The sequence below is a fragment of the Acomys russatus genome, chromosome 19 (genome assembly GCF_903995435.1).
Source record: "Acomys russatus chromosome 19, mAcoRus1.1, whole genome shotgun sequence".
Lineage (NCBI taxonomy): Eukaryota > Metazoa > Chordata > Mammalia > Rodentia > Muridae > Acomys > Acomys russatus.
The window spans coordinates 5,558,268-5,576,142 of NC_067155.1; the positions used below are offsets into that span (position 1 = coordinate 5,558,268).

Below are 17,875 nucleotides of genomic sequence, written 5' to 3' on the forward strand. Positions count from 1 at the left end.
TCTTTTCTTAGGTAAGTCATCTGTCTCCAAGACCCAGACCCAGGCTCTCTTGTACTTATTTTCTATTTGGAGACAGAATCTCCCTCTTTTTTCTTTTCTTTTTCTTTTTCTTTCTTTCTTTCCTTCTTTTTTTTTTTTTTTTTTTAAGATAGGGTTTCTCTGTGTAACAAGACCCTTGGCTGTCCTGGAACTCGCTCTGTAGCCCAGGCTGTCCTCGAACTCATGGAGATCTGTCTGCCTCTGCCTCCCGAGTGCTGGGTACGCCACCACCACCCGCCTATAAGGCAGTTTTGTTTTGTTTTTTTAATGAGTTTGAGGCTAGCCTATGATTCCCTAAAACAAAAAAAGATGGAAAAAAAAACTGAAAAATTCCCAAACAAACAAAACTAGAAAATATTTGGGGACTACAGAAAGGGGAGGTCTTTGTGATATTATGAATCTACAAATGGCTCATTTTACTTTACTTTTAGTTAATTTATTTTCATTTTATGTGTGGGGGTATTTTACTTGCGTGTCTGTTTCTGTACTATGTGCATGTAGCAACCACAGAGACCAGGGAAGGGTGTTGGATCTCTGGAGCTACAGATACAGATGACTGTGAACTACCGTGTGGATGCAGGGAACTGAACCCCAATGCTCTGCTAAAACAAGTGCTCTTAACCTCTGAGCCATCTCTCCAGCCACGAGGCTCATTTGAAAGTGGCTGAGCTGCACATGGTAGCTAAAACCTATCATACCAGCCTCTGGGAGACTGAAACAGGTGGTTGCTACAAATATACACAGAGAAACCCTGTCTCAAAAAAGCAAAAAAACAAAAAACAAAAACAAAAACAAAAACAAAAAAAAAAAAAAACCCTGCCTTCCTCAGCTTCATAAGAATTGTGATTACAGTTCCCAAATATTTTCATCACTCCAAGGATACCACCTACCCCATACCCACCCCATTATGCCATCACTGCCCTTGTCTTCCTGCTCCCCCAGCCTGTCCGACACGGAATGCCTGCATGCATGAACGTGGCCATCCATAATATGAAGTTCTGTGTCCTGACCAATTGCACCTCTGCCACATCATGATGGAAACTATTTCAGCCGTGAAGATCCACAGCTTAAGACAGATACTCAGCAAAAGAGCCCAGGGTATGGGGCTGGAGAGATGGCTCCGCAGTTAAGAGCACTGTCTGCTCTTCCAGAGGTCCTGAGTTCAATTCCCAACAGCCACATGGTGGCTCACATCAATCTCTAATGAAATCTGGTGCCCTCTTCTGGCCTGCAGGTGTAAATGCAGGCAGAGCACTGTATATACAATAAATAAATAAATAAATAAAGCTTTAAAAAAAATCTCAGGATATGAAGGTCATGAAAGCAGGTGAGTGGTTATATATTTGTGTGGATATGATATTTAGGGACTCTGTGTGTGTGTGTGTGTGTGTGTGTGTGTGTAATGATTTTCCCCCCAGAAGCCAAGAAATATTTTATTGACAACCAAGGACACGGCCACAAGAATGGGAAGCAGACAGGACTGTAAACTAAAAACCTAACAGCCAGCAAGAGACATTTGGGCCAGGAACACTGCACACTGCAATCCTCACATTCTCCCACCGGTAGACACGCAAGACTGGGCATCCAAGGGAGGGGGCAGTGGTTCTGGTGCCCCAGAGAGTGAGAGGGTCGCTCATTATGAGCGACAGGGCAAGGAGGGAAAACGGAACTAAGGTTAATCATTGCCCAAGAACACCTCCCCCTCTAAGAGCCAACACCAGGCAGAGGACAGAACCACCTAGAATTTTGTGTGGTTGGTTGGGTTTTTTCTTTGTTTGTTTGTTTTTCAAGACAGGGTTTCTCTGTGTAGCCTTGGCTGTCCTGGACTCACTTTGTAGACCAGGCTGGCCTCGAACTCACAGAGATCCACCTGCCTCTGCCTCCCGAGTGCTGGGATTAAAAGCGTGCACCACCACCACCCGGCTATCACCTAGAATCTTGTAATCAGCTGCTGCCTTCTCACCTTTCATCAGTTTGCCACTGTGGATGAGTCGCAGCTGTGGTGAGGGAACTCCCTCTTTCTCTTCCACAGGCTCCTTGATCCGCTCCACCTTGTCTGTGGGTTCGATGTCGGTCTCAATCTGTCTCCTTTCCAGTCAGCGTCTTCACTTTAAGGGGCATCTTCCTCCCAGGCTGGGGCTCCAGGAGGCTACAGTGCTGCCGCTACTGCTTCCTAGCACTCCACAGTGTGTGTGATATTTAGGGACAGTGTATCCTTTTGTGTGTGTGTGTGTGTGTGTGTGTGTGTGTGTGTGCGATTTTTGAGACACATTCTCACTGCGTAGCCCTGGCTGTCCAGGAACTCACAGAAATCCTCTTGACTCGGCCTCAGGAGGGCTGGATTAAGGGTGTGCATTATCATGCCTGGCCTCTCTTGAATGTTTTAAATAAATAAAGAGATTTTCACGCTAAATTTAGGGCGTGTCCTTGCATTTAATATCAGCTACACTGAGGCGTGAGCTGGGAGAGCTGCAGTTCAGGACTAACCAGGTGTTCACAACTAGTTCCCTCATCCAAAATAAATAAGGGCCACGTGTGGTTATAAATGCCTTTAATGCCGGTGCTCAGAGGGCTAAATCAGGCATAGCTCTAGGAGTTCAAGGCCAGCTTGCTCTTCATAGAGAGCTCCAGGCCAGCCATGGCTACATAATGAAAGCCTGCCTCATGATTAATCAATCAATCAATTAACTAATTAATCCATTATTTTTTTCTTGACTTGGAATTTTTATTGGTTTTTTTTTCATTCTTTTTGTTGTTGTTTTTGTTTTTTGAGACAGGGTTTCTCTGTGTAGCCTTGACTGTCCTGAACTCACTTTGTAGACCAGGCTGTCCTCGAACTCACAGAGATCTGCCTGCCTCTGACTCCCGAGTGCTGGGATTAAAGGCGTGCACCACCACCACCCGGCTTTCTCTCTCTCTCTCTCTCTCTCTCTCTCTCTCTCTCTCTCTCTCTCTCTCTCTTTTTCTTTTAATAAAAGATTAGATCGTTTGTAAACCAGCCTCATTTTGAACTCCAAAAGTGGTGGAGAATGACCTTGAGCTCCTGATCTTCTGTCTCTGCCTCTCAAAAGGTTGGGATCACAGGCATTTACCACCAAACCCAGCCCCCCCCCTCCTTTTTAAACAGACTTAGTTCACTTTATTTCTTGTATAAAACCGCCTATGTGGTAGCCAGAGGTGGAGCCTAGGTCCTCTGAACAGAGATTCTGGTGTGAGTTTTCACAAGATGATCAGTGAATTCCTGGGAAGGAGACTTAGTGAACACAGTCTCTTTGTAGAGGTCTGGTGTCCCGTAGCTGTAGGTCTTGGAGTTGACATCAAAGGTGGCCTTGGCAAAGTTGGCCAGGGTAGCAGTGCGGCCTCTGGCTGATGTGTAGCAGTCATCAATACTGGCCATCATCAGAAGTTTCTTGGGCACAGGAGGAGAGACAATACCAGTGCCTCTGGGGTAGGGGTGCAGGGATGAGACGCATCAAAACAGAGCCACAGCGGCCTGTCACCTTGCATGGAACAGGGTGTGGCTTGCCAATCTTGTTCCCTCAGTAGCCTCTCCACAGATGGACAATGGAAAGCTTGGACAAGATGGTGGCCCATCGGATAGACCAAAGTGACCACTGTAGTCCTCAATAGTGACAAAAGCTTTGCACCTGGTCTGCTGGCCAGCCGGTGCCTGCTTCTGCACTGGGATTATCCTTGGAACCTCAACCTTTAGGAATGTGCCCAGGAAAAGTCAATAATCTCCTGCCTCTGATTAAAGGCGTATGCTATTTACACCCAGGGATAATCTTGGATTCCTTAATAGGCAGGGAGAACAGGCAGATCTCCTTCCCTCCAAGGACTTGATGTTCATGTCCTTAACCAGGCCACCTAGCTTGGTGATGAGGATTCACTCTTTGTCTTCTGCTTAACCTCCAGGAGTCCCCGTCCCTAGTCTTTCATGCTCTCACATTTCACCAGTGTCATCCACCATTTGGTGTTTCTGGGGGAGGGGGGCAGGGAGAAGCCTCTTGTTTTTTGTGACATTGTAACCGGGACAGGTACTAAACTTGTACTGTGCTCTAGGACAACACTGAGTCCTTATCTTCCTGAGTTTACCCTCTTGAAGGATTAGAACCAGGTTACCTGTGTGTATGAACTACCCCATCAGACGTAGACTTAGAACTCGGGGTGTTAGTTTCTGCCATTCAACCTAATTACTTAAATCGCTGTTGTTTCCCAACTTTTAATCCCCTGACTACGCTGGCTGGATGTAGCATGTAATAACATCAAGGTGCCAACACCAGGCTACATGGAAACCACACAAGGAGAATGAGTTTGCCTCTTAATAAGGGCTTAGGAGCTCATTGGCAAAGTCCTTTTTTTTTTTTTTTTTTTTTTGTCTTGAGACCGGGTCTTAAAGTGTAGCCCTGGCTGGCCTAGAATATGCTATGTTGATCAAGCTGGCCTAAAATGCAGAGAGACCCTCTTGCCTCTGCCTCTGGAGTGCTGGGATTAATGGCATGTACCACCATGCCCAGCTCTTAATCTTTTTGAAAATTATTTGCTTTCTATTATGTATAAAAATGTTTGCCAGCCGGGCATGGTGGTGCACGCCTTTAATCCCAGCACTCGGGAGGCAGAGGCAGGCGGATCACTGTGAGTTCGAGGCCAGCCTGGTCTACAGAGTGAGTCCAGGATGGCCAAGGCTACACAGAGAAACCCTGTCTCTAAAAAAAAAAAAAAAAAAAAAAAAAAAAAAAAAAAAAAAAAAAATGTTTGCCTACATGTATGTATGTACACTACTTGCCTGCCTGATTCCCAGAGATGTCAGAAGAGAACAGATCCTCTAGAACTGTAATTATGGTTGACTGTAAGACATCATGTGGATGCTAGGAACCGAACCCAGGTCCTCTGCAAGAGCAGCAAGTGTTTTTAACCACTGAGCCGTCTCTACGGTATCTTAAACTTTTTTTTAAAGCCACCTATGGTGAGATCTGCCTGCCTCTGCCTCCAGAGGGATCTTATTGAAGGTGTGCACCACCTTACCTGGCTTAAAACGTGTATCCTAACAAACGCCATAGAACTGTAGTAAGAGATTATAGCCTCAGCCAGGCATGGTGGTACCTGCCTTTAATATCAACACTCGGGAGACAGAGGTAAGTGGATTATTGTCTACAAAGAGAGTCCAGACAAACCAAGGCTACACAGAGAAACTCTGTCTCAAAAAATCAAAACAAATCAAATCAAAACGAGAGAGAGAGAGAGAGAGAGAGAGAGAGAGAGAGAGAGAGAGAGAGAGAGAGAGAGAGCCCATCCCTGTTTCTCCACCCAATCCAAATAGAGCAGCCAAATCATCAGGGGTAGGCTGAGGTTCACTTGGTAGATTACTAATTTAGTAGGTACAAAGCCCTGGCTTTGATCTCCAACACTACATAATCAGTACTTCCCACCTGGAATCTCAGCATTGGGGAGGTAAAGGCCAAGGCTTGGCAGTTCATAGTCATCTTCCACTACACAGTGAGTTTGAGACCAGGCTGGGCTACAAGAGACTCAGTCTCGACATCACGAAGGAGAACAAGTGCAAAACTAATAAGATGGCTTAGATGCACATGTACATGCAGAATTAGTAAATAAATAAACTGTAACAGGGTGGAAAGATGCTCAGAGGATAAAGGCACTTGCTCAGCAGATAAAAGTATGACAAACTGAGTTTGGTACCCAGGAATGCATGTAGTAGAAGAAAAAACAACTTGTCCTGTGACCTCCCCTACACACAAAATACCTTTGAAAAATAATTGGGGGGGGGGGTTGTTGTTTCTCTTTGTAACAGAGCCCTGGCTGTCCTGGACTCCCTCTGCAGACCATAGTGGAACTCTAAGTGTAGGAACTCATGGAGATCCTCCTGCCTCTGCCTCCAGCATGCTAAAATAAAAGGAGCACTGCCATGCCCTGCTTGAAAAGCACTTTTAATTAAAATTAGTCAGGGTGAGATGTCTCAGCATTACAAGCAAGCACTGCTCTTCCAGAGGATCCAAATGGTGTTTCCAGCACCCACATCACGCAGCAAACAAACACCAGTAACTCCAACTCAAAAGGATCTCATGGGCTGGAGAGATGGCTCAGAGGTTAAGGGAACTGGCTGCTCTTCCAGAGGTCCTGAGTTCAATTCCCAGCAACCACATAGTGGCTTACAACCATCTATAATGTGATCCCATATCCTCTTCTGGCCCGCAGGTGTACAAGCAGGCAGAGCACTGTATACATAATAATAAATAAATATTTTTTTAAAAAAGGATCTCATAATTCTGGCCTCCCAGAACACCTGTACTCATACCTTGTCCATGCACACATAAAAATGGAGGCTGGAGAGATAACTCAGTGGTGAAGAGTGCCAGCTGTTCTTCAAGAGGACTGTGGTTCAGTTCTCAGCACATGCATGATGTCTGTAACTCCAATCCTAGGGGATCTGATGCCCTCTTCGGACTTCCATGCCGGGGTACCGCACACACTGTGCTGCATAGGCATGCAGGCAGGCAAAAGACCCGTACACGTAAAAACAAACTCGTCCTTAAAATGTTCCTCTCTGCATAATAGGTGAACTAAGATATCCCGCCCCCCCCCCAACTCAGACAGTGCCTTGCCTATGTAGTCTAGGCTGAGCTGGAACTCAGACCTCACTGCCCTGGCCTCCTCCCAAGGATGTGGGTTACATGCTTGGAACAAAGCCTGCCTGGATAAATACCCCCTTAGGTATCCTATGCACTGATACAAAGGAAGGCACAGCAAGTCCAGACTCAAAGACACAGAATGACCACAAGCAAGGGGGCCACAACCATTTGTTACTTCGAAACATATGAAATTCTTCCCTGTACCTTTTCAGATTGCAAAGATATCAAAGTGCACACTATTCCAGAAATGGCACAGACTCAAGGAGCTTTGGTAAACGATTCAGGGGTGGAGAGGCTGAAGGCAGAGGAACCCTAAGGTTCTGCAACTTTATAACGTTTGCTATATTCTGTGCACACATGCCACAGTACACATACAGAGAGGAAAGGACAATTGCGTGGAGTTACTTCCCTCCTACCACCTGTCCCTGAGTTCTGGAAACTGGACTATGGTCACTTATGTGTCACAGCACTCACGTGGAGATAAAAGTCAAAGGACAATGGTGGAACCTCTCCCTCCATCTTTACATGTCGGTCCCGGGGATGAAACTGGCTGCCAGGCATCCCAGGTTAAGTGCTTTTACCTGCAGAGCCTTCCCAGACATCCCAAGGTAGCACTGATGAGACGTTCTGGGCTACTAAAGACCGTATCAGGGGGCTGGAGAGATGGCTCAGAGGATAAGAGCACTGGCTGTTCTTCCAAAGGTCAATTCCCAGCACCCACACAGTGGCTCACAACCATCAAAAATGAAATCTGGTGTCCTCATCTAGCCTATTGGCTCATATACAGGCAGAATTCTGTATAAATAATAAATGCTTTTTGTTTTGTTTTTCAAGATAGGGTCTTTCTGTGTTAGCCTTGCCTGTCCTGGACTCACTTTGTAGACCAGGCTGGCCTGGAATTCACAGAGATCCACCTGCCTCTGCCTCCTGAGTACTGGGATTAAAGGTGTGAGCCACCACGCCCGGCTAAATAATAGATCTCAAAAAAAAAAAACAAATTATACCAGGGTAAGTGGAAGGCAAAGAGGGAAGGGGCGTGTCTTTGGGCGGGGTTGAACAATGATCTATTTAAGCCCGCATCACCATCACCGGTCTGTCGGTCTGTCTTTCGTATCCACCAGTCAGTCACTACCTTCCGGCCTATGTACCACGGAGCAGCTACAGTCAAGATGTCATCCTGTTACTTACTTCCTGAAGGTAAGACAGAGAATGAGGTGGCTCTTAGGTACCAGTGGAGTCAGAATCAGTGTGGAGTTCAGACAGACTCCATTGCTGATAGATGTCGGGTGCTATTCCAAATACGGGAGACCCAGTTCTGTCTCAGTTTGACCTTCTTTTTTCATTTTGATCTGGGGGAGGTTTTTGTCGTCGTCGTCTGCCATCTGTCATCTTGGTTTTGGTTTTTCTAGGCAGGGTTTCTTTGTGTTGCAAAGCCAGAGAGAGCCCTGGCTGTCCTTCTGTTTCCAACTCCTTCAGCAAATCTACCAGCGTGCGCCACCAAAACTGGCTTGGATTTTTGTTGTTGTTGTTGCTGTTGTTGTTTTGTTTTTGTTTTTCAAGGCATGGGATAACAGGCCTGATTGTCTTAGATCATTTGTAGATCAGGCTGACGTAAAATCCATATAGATCTACCTGCTTCTGCCTCCCCAGGTGCTAGTGTTAAAGGCGTGGTCCACCACACCTGGTGACTTTTACGGGTTTTATTTTTTTAGTGTGCTTGTGTAGGTAAAGGGATCGTGGTATGCATGTGGCAATGAGAAGACTACTTGGAATAGGTTCTCTCCTGCCATATTTCTTGAAAGATTTATTTATTATTCATTTATTTATTTATTACTTATATGGTATTCTGCATCTGTGCCTGCACCCCCAGAAGAGGGAAGCAAACCTCACTATAGATGGTTATAAGCAACCATGTGGTTGTTGGGAATTGAACTCAGGATCTTTGGAAGAACAGACAGTGCTGAGCCATCTCTCCAGCCCTCTCCTACCATATTTAACCTGCTCTGATTTATAAGAAGGACTAAGTGCTTAGAGAGGTCTATGCTGGGCTTTCTTCTTCTTCTTCTTCTTCTTCTTCTTCTTCTTCTTCTTCTTCTTCTTCTTCTTCTTCTCCTTCTTCTTCTTCTTCATTGAATTCCAAGCAGTCTTAGGGACTCCAGATACCTTGGAGTTATGGTTGATAATTTTGTTCTTGCTTCTTTGATATAACTTATAACTGACTCACTGGCATGGAGAAATGTTATAGAGGAGCTGTAGACATGATTCAGTGGTTAAAAGCATGACAAGCTCTTCCAGGGGATCTGATTCCCAACACCAATATGGTGGCCTACAGCCATCTATGACTCGTCCCAAGGGTGTCCAGCATCTACAGGCCTTTACCAGCAAAGGCACCTATATGACACACAGACGGATGGACATGCAGACAAAACACCCATATGGGTAGAAATATTTCAAAAGAAAGAGATAAATGTTATAGGTTGATTAATTAACCGAGCTATTTATCATGTAGTAGTTTGGTGGGGCCTCCTGTTGATTCTTGATTTCACCAGCAGGAAAGTCACCAACTACATACAAAGAGTCCCACCATTGCTGCGCTCTCCAACAGTTTCATATTTATTTGTTGGCCGTGTTTCTGTGTACCGTGGTGGGGCAAACATGTGGAGATCAGAGAACAGCCTTTGGAAGTCCTCTCTCCCTCCAAAGGAATTAACACAGGCTTAACAAGCTTAGCATTTACCCACTAAGTCCTCTCAATTGGTCTCCTGCAGAGCTCTTCCTAAGGAGTGCTAGGCTTCCCAACACTGTCCAACACAGAACTTGTGAACAGCCCCCACCCCCAAGGGCTGGCATGTATGGTAAAGCTGTTAGGACCATGACACACAAGTCTTTCGTGTGACACTTCCATTTCCTAGGTACAAACTTTGGAGTACAATATCATAGCTCAGTCATACGCCTTTAACCCAGCTCTCAGAATAGAAGCAAGAGGATCTTGGAATTGCAATTGATGCACAGCTTTAACAGTTCTTTCTACCAGCCGTGCATGGTGGCGCATGCATTTAATCCCAGCAGGCAGAGGCACGCAGACCTACGTGAGTTCAAGAGGCCAGCATGGTCTACAAAGAGAGACCCTGTCTTGAAAAACAAAACAGTTCTTTTCAGTCTCCCTACAACCAATCCCCTCCCCCAGGGTGGCGAGGGGCTTCAGAGTCTTGTATAGTTTTTTAAGTCCTGGGAAGGTTCATTTTTATTATTATTATTATTAATTTATTCAGATTACATCTCAATTGTTATCCCCTTACTTGTATCCTCCCATTCCTCCCTCCCTCTTTCACCCTAGTCCCCTCCCCTAGGTCTGTGGCAGAAGGGGACTTCCTCCGCTGGGACGATTCTTAAATGCCCTACCTAATCTATCTTCCACACACTATACCCCCAGTCTTTGTTTTAGGGTTTGTCTTTGAGATTGATTGATTTTTGTTGGGTTGTTTTTTGTTTTGTTTTGTTTTTTTCTGGGACAAGGTTTCTCTGGGTAGCCTTGGCTGTCCTGGACTCTGCTTTGTACTCAGAGCAATCCACTTGCCTCTGCCTCCCAAGTGGCGTGTGCCACCACTGCCCAGCTTATTTTTTATTATTTATTTAATTTGTTTGTTTCTCTCAAAAAGCCTTATTTTTACTTGGTCCAAGACTTGGGAAGGGCTACAGGGCGGTTACAAAGCTGCCTAGTGGCTTGAGAGGTTCATTCAGGTGGAAGTCCTAAGGCTGGCTGGTGGGGAGCTGAAGAGGGAGCCCCTTGAAAGGCGAGGTGGTTTCCTAATCGTGCCTTAGAGTGAGCTGCTCCAAGAGATACTTGCCCAGAGACGACTGTGGAATTCCACTCCGCGCTGGCTGCAGCCCAGCCTGCCTACGGATGTTGGTCAGGTGTTTGCCCATCTTCTTCATGAGCTTCACCTCCTCATCCAGGAAGTGGTTTTCCAAGAAATCGCAGAGACGAGGGTCTGTGCGAGCAGAACTCAAGGAATGAAGATCCAAGAGAGCCTGCTTCCGGTTCCTCTCCAGGGCCGAGGCAGCTCCCTTGGCCTCCTGGGTTTTACCCGACTCATCTTGAGATGCCTTCTGAACATCCTGGAAGAGTGTGTGGCTCTTCCCCGGGCTCACCTCTGCAACTTAAGGAGAGGCATGGTGCCCTCCCACTTCTCCTCAGCCAATTCGCAGAAAAAGTGGCCTACACTCTCCAGAGCCAGGCCATCCCAATCAAAACAGTAGCCCAGAGAGAGGTAGGTGTAGGAGGCCCCGCAGGTGTGAGTGGATCAGGTGATTCATGGCAGTGGCCACTTCCCCCACCCCGCTAACCGTAAAATTGTTTCTGTCACTCCTTCATGACTGTAATTTTGCTACTGTTATAAATCATAGTATAAATATCGGATATTCAGGATATCTAATATTTGACCCCTGTGAAAGGGTCATTATACCACCAAAGGGGCCACAACCCACAAGTTGAGAACCGAGGAATTACAGGTAGCTGAGAGCTCTCTAAGGCAGTGAGTACAGGGGAAGAAACCAGGTCCTCTGCAATAGTAGTGCTGGTAGTATAGGTCTTTCACTGCTGAGCCACCTCCAGGCTTTTGTTGGGTGTTTTTGGTTGAGTTTGTTTGTTTGTTGTATTTTTTCCAGACAGGTTTTCTTTCTGTAGCCTTGTCCGTCCTGGAACTTGCTCTGTAGATCAGGTTGCCCTCAAATTCACAGAAGCCCACCTGCCTCTGCCTCCCAAGGGCTGGGAAAAAAGGCAAGTCTTGTACATTCTAGGTAAGGTTTTACCACCCAGTAAAACTTTTAGTGCCCAGCCTTTTTAATTTTATCCATTTATAATGAATAATGTTTGCCGGGCGGTGGTGGCTAACACCTTTAATCCCAGCACTCAGGAGGCAGAGGCAGGCGAATCTCTGTGAGTTCGAGGCCAGCCTGGTCCACAAAGCGAGTCCAGGGCAGCCAAGGCTATACAGAGAAATGGTGGGGGGGAGCCAACCTTCATAAGACTAATGTCCTTTTAAATGTTTTGGGACTTGCTGTATCAAGCTGATACATGGACTCCACACCAAGGCGTATGGCACATTCCTGTAACCCAAGCACTTGGGAGGCTGAATCAGGTTTCCTCAGGGTTTAAGGTCAGCCTGAGATGAAGGGAAGGAAAAGCCCTAGAATTCCTTATCTCAGGGATGGATCAACCTTAAAATAATATCAGACCAAGAGATAGCCATGGGGGGAAGGAGCTTGCTGCCAATCCAGCTTTACCATTGAGCTGTGTCCTGATCAAGATTTCACTTGATCAGGAGCCAAGCGTGGTGGTGCACGCCTTTAATCCCAGCACTCTGGAGGCAGATCACTGTGAGTTCAAGGCCAGCCTGGTCTACAAAGTGAGTCTAGGATAGCTAAACCTACACAGAGAAACCCTGTCTCAAAAAAACAAAACAAAACAAAAAAAGTAGAAGAAGAAAAAGAAGAAGATGATGATGATCATGATGATTTCACTCTTTTTTGTTTGCTTTTTGTTTTTTCAAAATAGGGTTTCTCTCTGTAGACTAGGCTGGCCTTGAGTTCACAGAGATCAACTGGTTTCTGCTTCCCAAGTGCTGGGATTAAAAGCATGCGCCACCAACACCCACTTTTAAATCATAGGCAAAGCAAACAGAGAACCATTTACCTGTGATCCTAGCACTTGGGAGGGTGAGATAGAAAGATCTGGAGCTTCAGGTCAGCTTGAGCTGTACAAAAGGGCCTTTTATACACCCTAAAACAGGACTCTGTAGCCCTTAGCTGGCCTGGAATTGCTATGTGAACCTACCTGCCTCTGCCTTCTGAGAGCGCTAGAATTAAAGGTAATGCTGTTGGGCTGGAGAGATGGCTCAGAGGTTAAGAGCATTGTCTGTTCTTCCAAAGGTCCTAAGTTCAATTCCCAGCCACCACATGGTGACTCACAACCATCTATAATGAGATCTGGTGCCTTCGTCTGGTATACAGGCACACATTCGGGCAGAATACTGTATAAGTAATAAATAAATAAATAAATCAGCCAGGCATGGTGGCAGAGGCAGGCAGATCTCTATGAGTTCAAAGTTAGCCTGGTCTACAAAGTGAATCCAGTACAGCCAGGATGGTTACACAGAGAAACCCTATCTGGAAAAACCAAATACCCATGGGAGACAGAGGCAGGAGGATTGATGTGAGTTCAAGGCCAGGCTGTTCTACAAAGTGAGTCCAGCACAGCCAAGGCTACACAGAGAAACCCTATTTAAAAAAAAAACAAAAACAACAACAACAAAAAAAGAAAAACCAAATACTAAAACAAACAAATAAACACAATTTTTTTTTCGAGACAGAGTTTCTCTGTGTAACCTTGGCTGTAGTAGACTCACTTTGTAGACCATGCTGGCCTCGAACTCAAAGCAATCTGCCTGCCTCTGCCTCCAGAGTGCTGTGATTAAAGGTGTGTACCACCTCGCCTGTCATAAACACAATTTTTGTTTTGTTTTGGGTTGTTTTTTTTTTTTCTGAGACAGAGTTTATCCCTGTAGCCTCGGCCATCCTGGACCCGCTTTGTAGAACAGCCTGGTCTTGAATTCACAGGGATCCGCCTGCCTCCTGAGTGCTACGATTAAAGGCGTGCGCCACCATGCTGGGATGTAATGCTGTCTCTCAAGCACAAATTATAGTAAGATATTTAGGAGATGGGTACAGGAGGAATAGGAGCCAAGGCCCTTGGCTACATAGCAAGTTGGAGAACAACACCCAACTGGGCTAAGTGAGAATGTTTCTGAAAATAAGGGGAAAAAGGCAGAGAGGCTGGTGAATCTTTGCAAGTTCAAGAGCAGCCTGGTTTACACAGTAAACCGTGTCTCAATACATAATACATACACACACACACACACACACACACACACACACACACACACATATATACATACATGCATACATACATGCAAATAGAAAGACTATTGTTGTTTTGTTTTTCCTATCTTTCCAAGGTAAAACCCAGAAGCGTTCACAGAGGAGACGAACTAAATTCGCTCTGGAACAAGTGAAGGAACTGCAGCAACTGTTTGACAAGAGCCCATATCTAAACTCCCAGCGCAAGGAAGAACTAGCCTTACAAATGAACATGGATCCCATTGTACTACAGGTTGGCCAGTCCCCTTCCCCCTCTTCCTAAGCTTCTTCCCCTGGCTTTTTGTTTGTTTGGTTGTTGGTTTGGTTTGGTTTTTCGAGACAGGGTTTCTCTGTGTTAGCCTTGACTGTCCTGGACTCGCTTTGTAAGCCAGGTTGGCCTTGAACTCACGAAGATCCACCTGCCTCTGCCTCTCGAGTGTTGGGATTAAAAGCGTGTGCCACCACCGCCCAGTATTTCCCCTGACTTTTATAAAGTCAGGACTGACAAGGATTTGGGAGCTCCCCCACCACTCCAATCTCTCTTCTTTCTTTCTTTTTTTCTTTTCTTGATACAGGGTTTCTCTGTATAGCCTTGAGTGCCAGGATTAAAGACATATACCACCACGCCTGGCTTAAAATTTGTTAATTTGTTATAATTTATTCACATCACATCCTGATGGCTATCTCCTCACTATTATCTTCCCACGAGCACCCCTCCCCTAGACCTCTGACAGGAGAACCTGCTCCCCCACCATATGACCACAGCCTGTCAGGTCTCACTAGGATAGCCTGCACACTCTTCCTCTGTGTGTCTGCAAGACCACCCTGCCAAGGGGTGGTGATGAAGTCACAGGTACCATAGTTCATGTCACAGGCAGTCCTTGCTCTCATACATGTGAGCGCACGTGCACACACACACACACACACACACACACACACACACACACACACAGGGAGAATGAGTTGTCTATCAGCTACATCTGAACAGCAGGTCTAGGTTCTCTGCTTGTAATGCCCTTAGTTGGTGTTTCAGTTTGTGCAGACCCCCTGAGGTCCAGATCCACTGGGCTTGAAAATCTCCTTGTGGAGCTCCTGACCCCTCTAGGTCCTTCCATCCCCTGACTCTTCCATACAACTCTCGGCGTTTTGCCCAGACTCTAGCTGCAAGCCCCAGTATCTGTCCCAGATGTAATATATCCTTGCCTAACATGCATAAAAACCTGGGCTCTATTCCCACACCTTTATAAACCTGATAGAGTGAAACAGACACATTGTTAGGGAAATTGAAGAGAACTAAGGGATCTGCTACATGCAGAGTTTAAGGCCAGCTTGGACTACATGAAACATTTTGGCTACATAGGGAGTCCAAGGACACCTCCTCCCTTTGTGTGTGTGTGTGTGGGGGGGGTATGTACACACAAGCGTGCACATCTTGCATTGTCTTCCTCTATGTCCTCCTACCTGGTTTCTTTAAGGCACTTTCTCACTGAGCCTGAAGCTCACCATTTTTATTTGAATTATGGAATCACTGCGTAGTCCTGGCTGGACTGGCACTCACTATGTAGTTCTTGCTGGCCTCCAGTTCACAGAGATTCACTCACAGAAATCCCCTTGTATTTGCCTCCTGATTGCTATGATCAAAGGTGTGTGACACCACACACAGTCCTTCAAAGATGCCCGGGCTTATTATTTGGTCGGGTTTGGTTTTGGTTTTATGAGACAGGGTCACTTTGTAGACCAGGCTGGCCTCTAACTCACAGAGGTCTGCCTGCCTCTATCTACTAGAGTTCTGGGATCATAGGTGTGTGCCACTGACCTGGTTCAACACCTACTTTCTGGATTCTAAACCCTCCTTTTGCCCTACAACCTTTGGTTTCTGTACATGATATAGACTATAAGGACTAAACTGACTTCTACTTATCAACCCCTTTGCTCCCTTTTCCACTTATGTTTGGTTCAAGAACCAATAAGCAAAACACAAGAGAGTGAAATGCAACATTCAGCAGGAACAAGTGCACCAGCAGTCACCTCAAGTTCAACAGCAACACTAGCAGTTACCTCTAGTGCCAGAGCAGCACCAGCAGTCACCTCAAGTCCAACTGCAACACCAGCAGTCACCTCAAGTCCAACAGCAACACCAGCAGCCACCTCAAGCCCAACAGCATTACCAGCAGTCACCTCAAGTTCAACAGCAACACTAGCAGTTACCCCAAGTCCAACAGCAACACCAGCAGTCACCTCAAGTCCTAAAGCAAACCCAGTGGTTACCTCAAGCCCAACTGCAACACCAGCAGTCACCTCAAGTCCAACAGCAATACCAGCAGTTACCCCAAGTCCTAAAGCAACAACAGCGGTCACCTCAAGTCCAACTGCAGCACCAGCAGATACCTCAAGTCCAACAGCAACACCAGCAGTTACCCCAAGTCCTAAAGCAACACCAGCAGTCACCTCAAGTCCAACTGCAACACCGGCAGTCACACCAAGTGCAAGAGCAACATCGGGAGTTATTTCAAGTATAACTTTACTGTTTAATTCCATTCCAATACCAGCTGTTACCCCAAATGCAAGAGCAACATCAGAAGTCATTTCAAGTCCAACCTCACCATTTATTTCCACTTCAATTTCAGCAGTGACTTCAAGTCCAACTCAAACACCAGCAGTCATCTCAATGCCAACATTAGTAGTCATCTCAATGCCAATGACAGCAATAATCTCAATACCAATGACAGCAATAATCTCAATACCAATGACAGGAATCATCTCAATACCAACATCAGGAGTCACTTCAACTCCAACATCAGCAGTCACCTCAATGCCTATGTCAGCAGTCTCCTCAACTCCAATCTCAGCAGTCACCTCAGTCCCTCAACACCAAGGTCAGCAGTCACCTCAACATCAAGGTCAGAAGTCACATCAACTCCAAAGTCGGCAGTCACTTCATTGCCAAGGTCAGCAGTCACCTCAATGCCAAGGTCAGCAGTCTCCTCTGTGCCAAGGTCAGCAGTCATCTCAACATCAAGGTCATCGGTCACCTCAGCACCAAGGTCATCGGTCACCTCAACGCCAACACCAGCAGTCACCTCAACCCCAAGGTCATCGGTCACCTCAGCACCAAGGTCATCGGTCACCTCAACACCAACACCAGCAGTCACCTCAACGCCAACACCAGCAGTCACCTCAACGCCAACACCAGCAGTCACCTCAACACCAACACCAGCAGTCACCTCAACACCAACACCAGCAGTCACCTCAACACCAACACCCGCAGTCACCTCAACACCAACACCAGCAGTCACCTCAACGCCAACGACAGCAGTCACTTCAATGCCAATGTCAGCAGCCACTTCTTGGCAGATTCAATACCAATTCATCCCAGATTGAAGAGAATACACAAGCAAGGTGCCCTACTGGCTTCTTCCCTGTGGCCCAAACTTTATAACAACTGTGGGATGCTCTCATTCCAACTCAGTGTGTATTCTGATTTTTAAGACTCCAATTATCTCCGTGGGGCCCATAAAAGGGTCCATTTTGGTTGTTGCCAGGATTCTACCATATACTGTCTCCAACCTACCATCAAGTCTCCGGATCACCCCTCAGGCTTCCCAGTCACTCATTTTGCTTTGCCTCCTCACCCCCGCAAGAGAAAAATAATCTAAAAATAGTAATGAAAACTGTTGAATCCTGTCTTAATGCTTCCCTCAGAGGGAAAAAGAAAGACCAAAAAGAGTTGCTATGGTTATGGTAGCTCTTCACAGTAATGGAACATTGACCGAGACAGGTTGTTTTGAGGTTACCCAGGGTCTGTAAGTAAGCACAATAAATACACTGGTTTGTCAAGTTTTAATTCAGTGTAATCCTTACTTTGATCCATCATTGGTATCCTCTCTGAGAAGTGCAGAAACCTATTTCCTTCTCCCCAGAGGAAGTGGAGGCAATCCATGCTAGTCAAGCACTCAAGTAACTTGAACTACGTCTCAACCCAAAACACACATACCAGCCTTTGGTTTTGGTTAGTGCTGTTTGTTAGACAGAATCTCACTATATATAACCTTGGTAGGCCTTTAACTTGCAGCAATCTTTCAGCTGCTGCCTCCCCAGTGCTGGGATTCCAAGCTCATACCACTAAGCCCAGCATGTGTGGTTTAGTTTTTGTTTTTTTCCAAGGGCAGTCCTGGGGATCAAACCGAGGGCATTGTTCATGCTGAGGAAACCCTCTGCCACTGAGCCACATATGCCCTCCATCAGTTTATGCATATGAGCTCATGCAGCAT

General features: G+C 46.1%; 2 pseudogenes; both read right to left on the minus strand.

Annotated features, from left to right (window-relative positions):
• Positions 1–1,718: 1,718 nt before the first annotated feature.
• Positions 1,719–2,160, minus strand: LOC127203694 (NEDD8-like; annotated as a pseudogene).
• An 8,333-nt stretch (positions 2,161–10,493) lies between these two features.
• On the minus strand, positions 10,494–11,003 carry LOC127203406 (ferritin light chain 1-like; annotated as a pseudogene).
• Between the last annotated feature and the right edge of the window lie 6,872 nt (positions 11,004–17,875).